We start from the raw sequence: 10,464 nt of genomic DNA on the forward strand, positions 1-10,464 counted from the left end.
CAAACACGTCACCTGCTGACAATTCCTTATGGTGTGACAAGTAATGTCTTCAAAGCGAGGGTGAAGTGTCCTGTGGGCGGAGCAAAGATTTTTCCCGTGAGCCGCTTCTGTATTGGCTGGCCCCTGTTCTGCCAGCGCGGATTCTTCTGTCTCCCCCTCTATGCAGAAGGAGTGGGTAGAAGAAAAGGGGTATCCTGGTGGAGCTGAGAAATAAGTGGGTCAAGACAGTGGGCCAAGAGCAGGGACAACACTGTAATTAATGGTTAACACCACAATGAGGGATATATCTTTCACTTTTCTATAAATTGCTTGTCTGTCAGACACTTCTCTAAATCTGAACATTCAGATTAAGACAGACTAGGAAGAAGAACTGGTCATCCACTTCTGAAATAGCAGGCCTCTGAAAACCCTATGTACAACAGAACACACTTAGACTAACAGAGAGGCCAGCTGAGGTAGAGCTTTCAAGTACGGAAATACAAAGGAAGAGGAACAGTTGTAAGCAGACACTAGTGATTGGAACATGGAATGTGAGACTCATGAATGTAGGAATATTAGATATTGTTAAGAAAGAAATGTAACACATAAATATTGGCATATTGGTGAGATGAAATGGACTGGGGCATTTTGAGTCAGATGACCATATGATACATTACTCCAGAGATGAAAAGGCAAGAAAAACTGGGGTTGCTTTCAAAATTAAACAGTAATTGCTAGGTCCCTCTTGAAGTACAACATTGTGAGTGACAGGATAATATCCATCCATATGCTTAAAAGGAAGTTCAGTGAATACCACTATCATTCAGATATAAGCACCAACACCAGAACCAAAGAAGAAGAAATAGATAATTTCTACCAACTTTTACAGTCAGAGATCAATAGAACATGCAATCAAGATGCATTGATAATAATGGATGACTTGAATGCAAAAGTTGGGAACAAAGAAGAAGAATCAGTAGTTGGAAAACATGGACTCGGTGACAGAAATGAAGCTGGAGATAGAATGATTGAATTTTGCAACCAATGACTTAATGATTTCAAATACATTTTATAAGAAACATAAACTGAGGTTATACACATGGATTTAACCAGATGGCATGCATAGGAATGAACCACTGGAGAAGCTCAATATCATCTGCGAAAACTAGGCCAGGAGCTGATAGTGGAACAGACAACCAACTACTCATATGGAAGTTCAAGCTGAAGCTGAGGAAAATTAAACTAAATCCACAGGAACCAAAATATGACTTTGAGTTCATCCCGCCTGAATTTCAGAACCATCTCAGGAACAGGTTTGAGACCTTGAACATTAATGAGCGAAGACCAAATGAGTTGTGGAAGGATGTCAAAGGTATCATCCAGGAAGAGTGTAAATGGTCATTACAAAGACAGAGAAGGAAGAAAAGACCAGAATGGAGATAAGAAGAAACTCTGAAGCTTGCACTGGAGTGTAGAGAAGCCAAAGCACAAGGAAGAATTCAAGATACTAAAGAGCTGAATAGAAGATTCCAAAAGGCAGCACAGGATGACAAAGCAAAATATTACAATGAAATGTGCAAGGAGTTGGAGTCAGAAAATCAAAAGGGTCGAAATCACTCACCATTTTTTAAGCTCAAGGAACTGAAGAACAAATTCAAACCTCAAGTTGCTATAATCAAGGATGCTTTAGGCAGAATATTAAAAGATCCAGGAAGTATTAAAAGAAGATGGAAAGAATATACTGAGTCACTGTATCAAAATGAATTGGCAGACACAGAAGAATTTCTTGAAACAACCTATGAGCAAGAGCCTATGGTGATGAAAGAAGAAGTTCAAGCTGCTTTGAAGGAAATAGCAAAAATTAAAGCCCGAGGAATAGATGGTATACCAATTGACATATGTCAGCTAACAGATACTGTCCTGGACATGCTTACCAAGTTGTGCCAAGAAATCTGGAGAACAACCACTTGGCCAACTGACTGGAAGAGATCTATATTTGTTCCCATCCCAAAGAAGGGTGACCCAACAGAGTGTGAAAACTATAGAACAATCTCACTGATTTCACATGCAAGCAAGATTTTACTGAAGATTATCCAAAAATGACTGGAACAGCACATCAACAGAGAACTGCCAGAAGTCCAGGCTGGGTTTAGAAGGGGGTCGCGGTACTAGGGATATTGTAGCTGATGTTAGATGGATCTTAGCTGAAAGCAGAGAATACCAGAAGAATGTCTATCTGTGTTTCATTGATTATGCAAAGGCATTTGACTATGTGGATCATAGCAAACTGTGGCTGACTCTGAGAAGAATGGGAATCTCAGAACACTTGATCGTGCTAATGTGAAACCTATACTTGGACCAAGAGGCAGCAGTCAGAACAGAGCAAGGAAACACTGCATGGTTCAAAATTGGGAAGGGCGTGCACCAGGGATGTGTCTTATCTCCATGCCTTTTCAACCTGTATGCAGAACATATTATCTGAGAGCCTGGGCTCTATGAGGAGAGGTGTGGCTTCAGGATTGGTGGAAGACCTATCAACAATCTGTGTTATGCATGACACAACCCTGCTTGCTGAATCTAAGGAGGACCTGAAGCACTTGCCACAGAGGGTCAAGGACTGCAGCCTCCAATACAGATTGAGGCTCAATGTCAAGAAGACAAAGATTCTCACCACTGGACCAATTGGCAGCATCAGGATGGATGGTGAAGAGATTGAGATTGTTCACAGCTTTAGTTTGCTTGGCTCCAGAGTCAACACTCTTGGCAACAGCAGCCAGGAAATTAAAAGACATATTTTGATGGGGAAAGTCTGCTGTTAGGGACCTCTCCAAAGTACTGAAGAGCAATGGTGTCACTCTGGAGACCAAGGTGCATCTGATACAGGCCATGGTCTTTGCAGTCACTTGTTATGCATCAGAGAGTTGGACAGTGACTAGGGAGGACAGAGGAGAATTGATGCCTTTGAGCTGTGGTGCTGGAGAAGAGTATTGAATGTACCATGGACTGCTAAGAAGACAAACAGGTCATCCTGGAGAGGTTTAAACCGGGCGGCTCCTTGGAGGCAAGGATTCTGAGCCTTCGTCCGACATACTTTGGACATGTTGTAAGGAGGGACTGGTCCTTAGGGAGGGACATCATGCTTGGGAGGGTGGAGGGATAACGCAGGAGGGGAAGACCCTCTATGAGGTGGATTGACTCAATGACTTGGGTAGTCGGAGTGGGTGTGTCGGAGGTAGTGTGATTGACACAGGATAGAGCAGGGTTTAGGGCTGTTGTACATAGGGTCGCTATGAGTTGCAAGTGACTCGACGGCACAAAGCAACAACAACATGGATATTTCACATCTTGTTTATCAAGTGTAAAGTGTAACAGATTTCTTTTAAAAAAATTTTTTGATTGGTTTACTTACAAAGTTTGTATAACTTTTTTTACACCAGATCTTTCCCGATTTCTTTACCTATACTTCTCTCCACCCATCAAATTGTGCCATCCTATGATTAACTGCGCTACCCTCCCCCCCAGTGTAAAAGGTTTTTAAAAGAATTGTGCATTGAAAGAGCCAAAGGTGAAGGAGGTGAGGGAGGAAGGCCCCAGGAAGGACATGCACTCTCAGTCCCAGTCCATATTCTTCATATCCTTTGCTCACTTTCTTTACTTTTCCTTCACAGCAGTTGCCACAATCTTTTAGTGGGTTTTATGCTGTGTGCCTCCTACTAGCTTAGCAGCAAGAATCAAATCTGCCTCCTCAGTGCATATTTAATAAGTGCCACTTAAAATAATAAAAGGGTAAAAAAATAAGTGAACATTTAAGCAAATTGTTTATCATTTTCACTTAAAATTTCTTATTTTTAAATGTAGTACATATATAAAAGCTAGTAAAAAACAAATGCACAGATTAACAAAATGACACCAAGATAAACTGACGCCCTTGTAATCTCCACCTGGCTACAGACACTGGCCAACTGTTTCCCCTCCCCCAGGCAGCCTCCTCTCCACTTGCAGTAACTGCTAGGCTGAATTTTATGGTGATTACTTCCTTATTTTTCTTTATATAGCTTTATCACTCAAACCTGAACCTATGCACTGTAGTTCTATGTTAGCTTATGAGTTTTTCTTTTGCTTTGTTTCATTGTTTATTGATTATGTCTTTTGTTGTGGTTGCTGCCGTCACATTGATGACAAAATCATAGTGACCCTGAGCAAGCCCATTGTTACAATCACTGCATCAATCAGTTTCCTTGACTGTCTCTTCTCTTTCACTCAGCCTTCCCAGCATGATGTCTCTTTCCAAGAACTGGTGCCTCCTGACTACATGCCCAAAATATGTTAGGCAAAGTCTCATCATCCTTGCCTATAAGGAACACCCTAGTTGCACTTCCTCCAAGACAGGTTTGTTTGTTCTTTTGGCAGTCCACAGGATAATTAATACTCTTTGCCAAAACATATTTCAAGGTCATCAGGTCTTCTTTGTTTTCCTTATTCATTGTCCAGCTTCCTCATATATAAGGAAGCAATTGAAAATATTGTGGTTTAGGGCAGGTGTACCTCAGTCTTCAAACTGGCATCCTTCTCTTTCACTCTTTAAAGTGTTCTTTGACAAATTTGCCTGGTGCAACATGTCTTTGGGTTTCTCCCATGCACTTTGTAATTTATTTATTGAAATAAATAGAGCTTCTGTGCAGCTTCCCACACTCAGTATTGGTTGAATGTTTTCTTAGAACATGATCTGTTTCATGGACTCCACTCTATTTTGTTTCCTACAAACTGTTAGTCATCTCTAGAGTTTGGCAGCAGTGGTTAGGAAAGAAAAAGACTGGGGTTTTTTAACGGTGATTACTCCCTTATTTTTCTTTATATAGTTTTATCACTCAAACCTGAATCCATGCACTGTAGTTTTGCTTTAGCTTATGGTTTTTGGTTTGTTTTGCTTTGTTTCATTTTCACTGAAACTAAGCTGCTTTGCAGAAATCTGCTTTCTAGGACCTCTCCAGAGTTGCTAAAGTCCAATGATGTTAGTCTAAAGACTAAAGTGCACCCGATCCGACCCATGGTCATTTCGATTGTTTGTTGTGCATCTGAAAGTGGGACAATGAATAAGGATGACAGTAGAAGAATCCATGCCTTTGAGCTGTGGTTTTGGAGAAAAGTACTGAATATCTCATAGACTGCCAAAAAACCAAACAGGTCTATCCTAGAGAAAGTGAAACCTGGGTGCTTCTTGGTGACAAGGATAGTGAAACTCTGTCTCATGTATTTTGGGTATGTTAACAAGAGAAGCTTGGAGAAGGTCATCATGTCTGGAAAAGTAGGTCAGCACAAGAATGGAAGGCCTTGGATGAAATGGATTGCCACAGTGTAGCAATGAGTTCAGGTGGGTCAGAGACAGTGAGATTGGCTCAGGATAGAGGAGGTTCAGAGCTATTGTTCATAGGGCTGCTATGAGTCGTAGTCCACTCAACAGACCAGAACAACAATCTAGAGTTTAATTTGGATGAAAGATTGGCTTTGGGGGTGTTGAGTAGTACAAATGGTTAACACACTTTGATGTTAACTGAAAGAGTGCCAGATTGAGTTCACCCAGAGATGCCTCACAAGAAAGGCCTACTAATTTACTTCTGAAAAGTTAGCCACTAACAACCCAGTAGAGATAGTTCTATTGCCACCCATTGAGCTGCTGTGAGTCAGAATTAGCTCCCTGGCAACTGGTTTTAGTTTTGTTTTCTGGAGTGAAGATAATTTCAGAGATGATGTGTTCTTCAGCATGGAGTAAAAATCTTATTTTGCATCCATATTTGGATCTTAAATTCACAAAGAGATGGAAACAGTAAAACCTCAATGTGTTATTCCTACTTTGCTTATCTATTAGAATATTCCTATAAACACAATTTTTCCTCAACTATTTGGTTACTCAATTCAATACAGTGGTTACCTAATTCAACACAGTGACTCCCTGTAATCCTCCATTTTCTTTTTGATGCTTCCTGCATTATTCAATATTTTGCCCATGGAATCCTTCAGTATTGCAATTTGAGGCTTGAATCTTTTCTTTAGCTCTTTCACATGGAGAAATGCTGAACCTGGTTTCCCTTTTGGATTTCTAACTCATGTTATCTGAACTTTTTTCTCTAATACTTTGCTCTGTCTTCTCATGCTACCCCTTAAAATCTGTTCCTATTTAGCACTCCTATTTCATCATTCCTTTAACTTCTCCACATTAGAGCAAGTTTCAGAATCTCTTCTGACATCTTTTTTTTTCCTTATTGGTATGAATATAATTATTCCTATACATAGTGCTTCATTCATATACACAGTGTGGAGTTTTTTGTGCCGTGTTTCACACTTCGCTTTATTGACATTATGTTTCATACAATCATTCCCATACATTGTGTTTAATAAAATTTATCACCTTTAGTCTATGCCCACCATTACCCAGTCTTCTGACATCTTTTGGTATTTCCTTTCTTTCCTGTCTTTTTAATGACCTTTTGCTTTCTACATGTATAATGTCCATGTTAGCATTCTACAATATGCCTGATCAATGTATAAAATGTGTTCTTGAGAAGGTCTCTAAATTCAGGTGAAATATACTCAAGGTCATATTTTTTTTGTTCTCATTGAGCCACTTTATTTTCTTCAGCTTTAATTAGAACTTGCACATGAGCAATTGATGGTCTTTTACACTTGGCCCTTGGCCTTGTTCTGAAGGAGCTTTTTGTCAAGGGCGATGATACTGAGGACAGATAAAGATGGTGATTGAACAACACTGAATCCTAGTTGTGAAGAATGTTGCAATGAAAAAATATTTTGTTTTATTGTTCTTGTTAAAGCTCATAGCAACGTTATAAACAATAGATGTGAACCTTCCCTGTCCTGTGCCATCTTTATTGTTGTTATGTGCCTTTAAGTGGACCACAAGTCATGTTGCAACCCTGTGCAAAACAGCTCTGAAGCACATGGGAAGGGACTTTCTCCCTTGGAGATGCTGGTAATTTAAAACCACACAGTTTTGGGGTTAGCAGCACAACTCTTAAAGCCCATTCTTGTCTGGCCCTCTCTCCCTCATTAATGATGGTGACAGGTACCATTTTCTGATTAGTGTTAAGTGAATTTACTTAATGGAGTTTTTGTCAACTTGCCAATTCATGAACAACAGGACACTCCAGTTAATTGAGTGTATAAAAAGCACCATGAATTAATAAGGTTTTCACAAGATCCTTGGCAGTCCACAGTAGAAAATCAGAGGAGACATGTCTAGAAGCAAGGTCCAACCCCACCAGCAAGCTATATGGGATGCCCCACAGCCTCTGCCCCAAAGGGGCACTGGACTGGAGACACTGGATGCACTAGTACCACTGACTCGAGAGCTGAGGCCTCTGCTTTCTCCTGGCCGGGAAGTGGATTCTCTGCAATCATCACAGCTTCGCTGTTTCCTGCTGCAGAGGTTTCTTGAGTAGTTCACCGACACATGTTATAATTTCCACATTCTGTTAGATCACTGTTTTGAGGGAGAATGGGAACAGATGTGGATCTCTTTCAGTCAGTTTTGGGTTGTTGTTATGTATCTTTGAGTTGCCTACAACTCACAGCAACCCCATGGACAACAGCTCTGAACCCTGCCCTATCCTGAGCCAATTTGTTGTCTCTGACACAACTACACCCATTGTCCTAGTTACTGCATCAATCCATCTCATCCAGGGTCTTTCTTTCTTGCATTGACCCTCTACCCTTCCAAGTATATGTCCTTTTCCAAGGACTGGTCCCTCCTAGCAACATGCCCAAAGTATGTGTAATGGAGTTTCAAAATCCTTGCCTCCAAGGAGCAACCTGGTTTCACCCTTTCCAGGATAGATGTGTTTGTTCTCTTGGTGGTCCATCGTATGTCCAATACTCTTCTTCAGCACCACAACTCAAAGGTATCGATTTTTCTTCTATCATCCTTATTCATTGTCTAACTCTCCGATGCATAGCAAGTAACTGAGAAGACCCAAGCCTGGATCAGGCACACCTGAGTCTCTAGCACTCTGGAAAGATACCTGACAGCAGATTTTCCCAGTACAATTCCTTTTGATTTTCTGACTGCTGGTTCTAAGAATGTTGATTGTGGATCCAAGTAAAATGAAAATGTTAATAGCCTCAATCTCTTCTCCATCTACCATGATGCTACCTACCAATTGGCCCAGTGGTAAGAATCTTTTTTTTTTGGTGTTGAGCTTCAATACGTGTTGAATATTTTTTTTAAAGGACACAAACATTTATGTGATTTTAGCCATTACAACAGTAGTTCAGAAATATTGCAAATGTTACACTGAAATAATCAATATTACAAAAAAAGGGAGGGAAAGTGACAGGCAACAGGGAAGAGCACCAGAGACCCAGCGCACATCTAAATATACCATGCTTCTTTCTTTCAACTTCCGAGAGATTTCACCAGTATGCCCCCCTCCCCCTTGCTCTCTCCTAAATCCTTCCCTAATCTGTTTTCAGTTCTGAATTTAAGCCTCATGCTCGCCCTCTTCCTCCTCAAACTCCCCTTGCTCATCAGTTGTGCCGTCCTGGTAGTGCTGGTACTAGGACACCAGGTCGTTCATGTTGCTCTCAGCCTCAGTGAACTCCATCTCATCCATGCCCTCGCCCGTGTACCAGTGCAGGAAGGCCTTGCGCCGGAACATGGCTGTGAATTGCTCGGAGATAAGCTTGAACAGCTCCTGGATGGCCATGCTGTTGCCAATGAAGGTGGCTGACATCTTGAGCCCACGGGGTGGGATGTCACACACAGCTGTCTTCACGTTGTTGGGGATCCACTCCACGAAGTAGCTGCTGTTCTTGTTCTGTACGTTCAGCATCTGCTCGTCCACCTCCTTCATGGATATGCGGCCCCGGAAGATGGCAGCCTCTGTCAGGTAGCGGCCGTGGCGCGGGTCACAAGCGGCCATCATGTTCTTGGAGTAGAACATCTGCTGGGTGAGCTCGGGCACAGTCAGGGCCCGGTACTGCTGGCTGCCCCGGCTGGTCAGGGGCGCAAAGCCAGGCATGAAGAAGTGCAGCCGGGGGAAGGGCACCATGTTCACGGCCAGTTTGCGGAGGTCTGCGTTCAGCTGGCCTGGGAAACGCAGGCAGGTGGTGACTCCGCTCATGGTGGCTGACACCAGGTGGTTGAGGTCTCCATATGTTGGGGTGGTCAGTTTCAGGGTACGGAAGCAAATATCGTACAGCGCCTCATTGTCAATGCAGTAGGTTTCATCTGTGTTCTCCACCAGCTGGTGGACAGAGAGGGTGACATTGTAGGGCTCAACCACAGTCTCTGACACCTTGGGAGAGGGCATGACGCTGAAGGTGTTCATGATAAGGTCAGGGTACTCGTCCCTGATCTTGCTCATGAGCAGTGTGCCCATCCCAGACCCCGTACCGCCACCCAGCGAGTGGGTCAGCTGGAAGCCCTGGAGACAGTCACAGCTCTCGGACTCCTTCCTCACCACATCCAGCACTGAGTCCACCAGCTCTGCCCCCTCTGTGTAGTGGCCCTTTGCCCAGTTATTGCCGGCACCACTCTGGCCAAATGCAAAATTGTCTGGCCTGAAAATCTGGCCAAATGGCCCAGACCTGACGGAGTCCATGGTGCCAGGTTCCAGATCCACCAAGATGGCCCGAGGTACATATTTGTTACCAGTGGCTTCGTTGTAGTAGACATTGATTCTCTCCAGCTGCAAGTCACTGTCGCCATGGTAACTGCCGGTGGGGTTGATACCATGCTCATCACTGATTACTTCCCAAAACTTGGCGCCAATCTGATTGCCACACTGGCCAGCCTGGATGTGCACAATCTCACGCATGGTGCCTGTCTAGCTCCCTTCCTGGCTCTGGGCGGTGTCCAGTCGTCCTGTCTGCCGTTCCTCACACACCCACTCCGTGGGTACCACATGTAGAAAGCTCTGGGCTGAAAGCACATGTTGAATATTGTAGCACTTGACTTTCTGCAGCAAATGCTTCAGGTCCTTCTCAGTTACAGCAAAGCAGGTTGTGTCATCTTAATAACGCAAGTAGTTGGTGAGTCTTCCTCCAATCCTGATGCCACGTTCATCCTCATAAAATCCTCACTCTCAAATAATCTCTTCTGCATCTATTTTTGAAAATGTATGGTGCCTAGGTACATGCATCCCTGGCACATTCCTTTTCTGATTTTGAACCATGCAGTGTTTTCTTGCACTATTCTGAAGACTGCCTCCTGGTCCAAGTATAGATTTTGCATAAGCACAGTCAAGTTCTGGGATTCTCCTTCTTTCCAAGGTTAGTAAAAATTTTTTGTGAGCCACACAGTCAAATGCCTTTGCATAGTCAATGAAACAGACATTTTTTGGTGTTCTTTTCTTTCAGTCAAGACCCATCTGACATTGCCAGTGATGTCCCTTGTGCCACAGCCTCTTCAAACCCAGTTTGTATTTCTGGTAGTTCTCTGTTGATATAATGTTCCAGTAATTTTTGGATAAT

At 42.8% G+C, this 10,464-nt stretch overlaps 1 pseudogene across 1 annotated transcript; it reads right to left on the reverse strand.

Moving 5' to 3' along the window:
• Positions 1-8,459: 8,459 nt before the first annotated feature.
• Positions 8,460-9,809, reverse strand: LOC102870938 (annotated as a pseudogene). Its single transcript, XR_439026.1, has one exon. The product of XR_439026.1 is annotated as a tubulin beta-2B chain-like (transcript).
• Between the last annotated feature and the right edge of the window lie 655 nt (positions 9,810-10,464).

The sequence above is a fragment of the Elephantulus edwardii genome, unplaced genomic scaffold (assembly GCF_000299155.1).
Source record: "Elephantulus edwardii isolate Elephantulus edwardi_28Jun2011 unplaced genomic scaffold, EleEdw1.0 scaffold00341, whole genome shotgun sequence".
Lineage (NCBI taxonomy): Eukaryota > Metazoa > Chordata > Mammalia > Macroscelidea > Macroscelididae > Elephantulus > Elephantulus edwardii.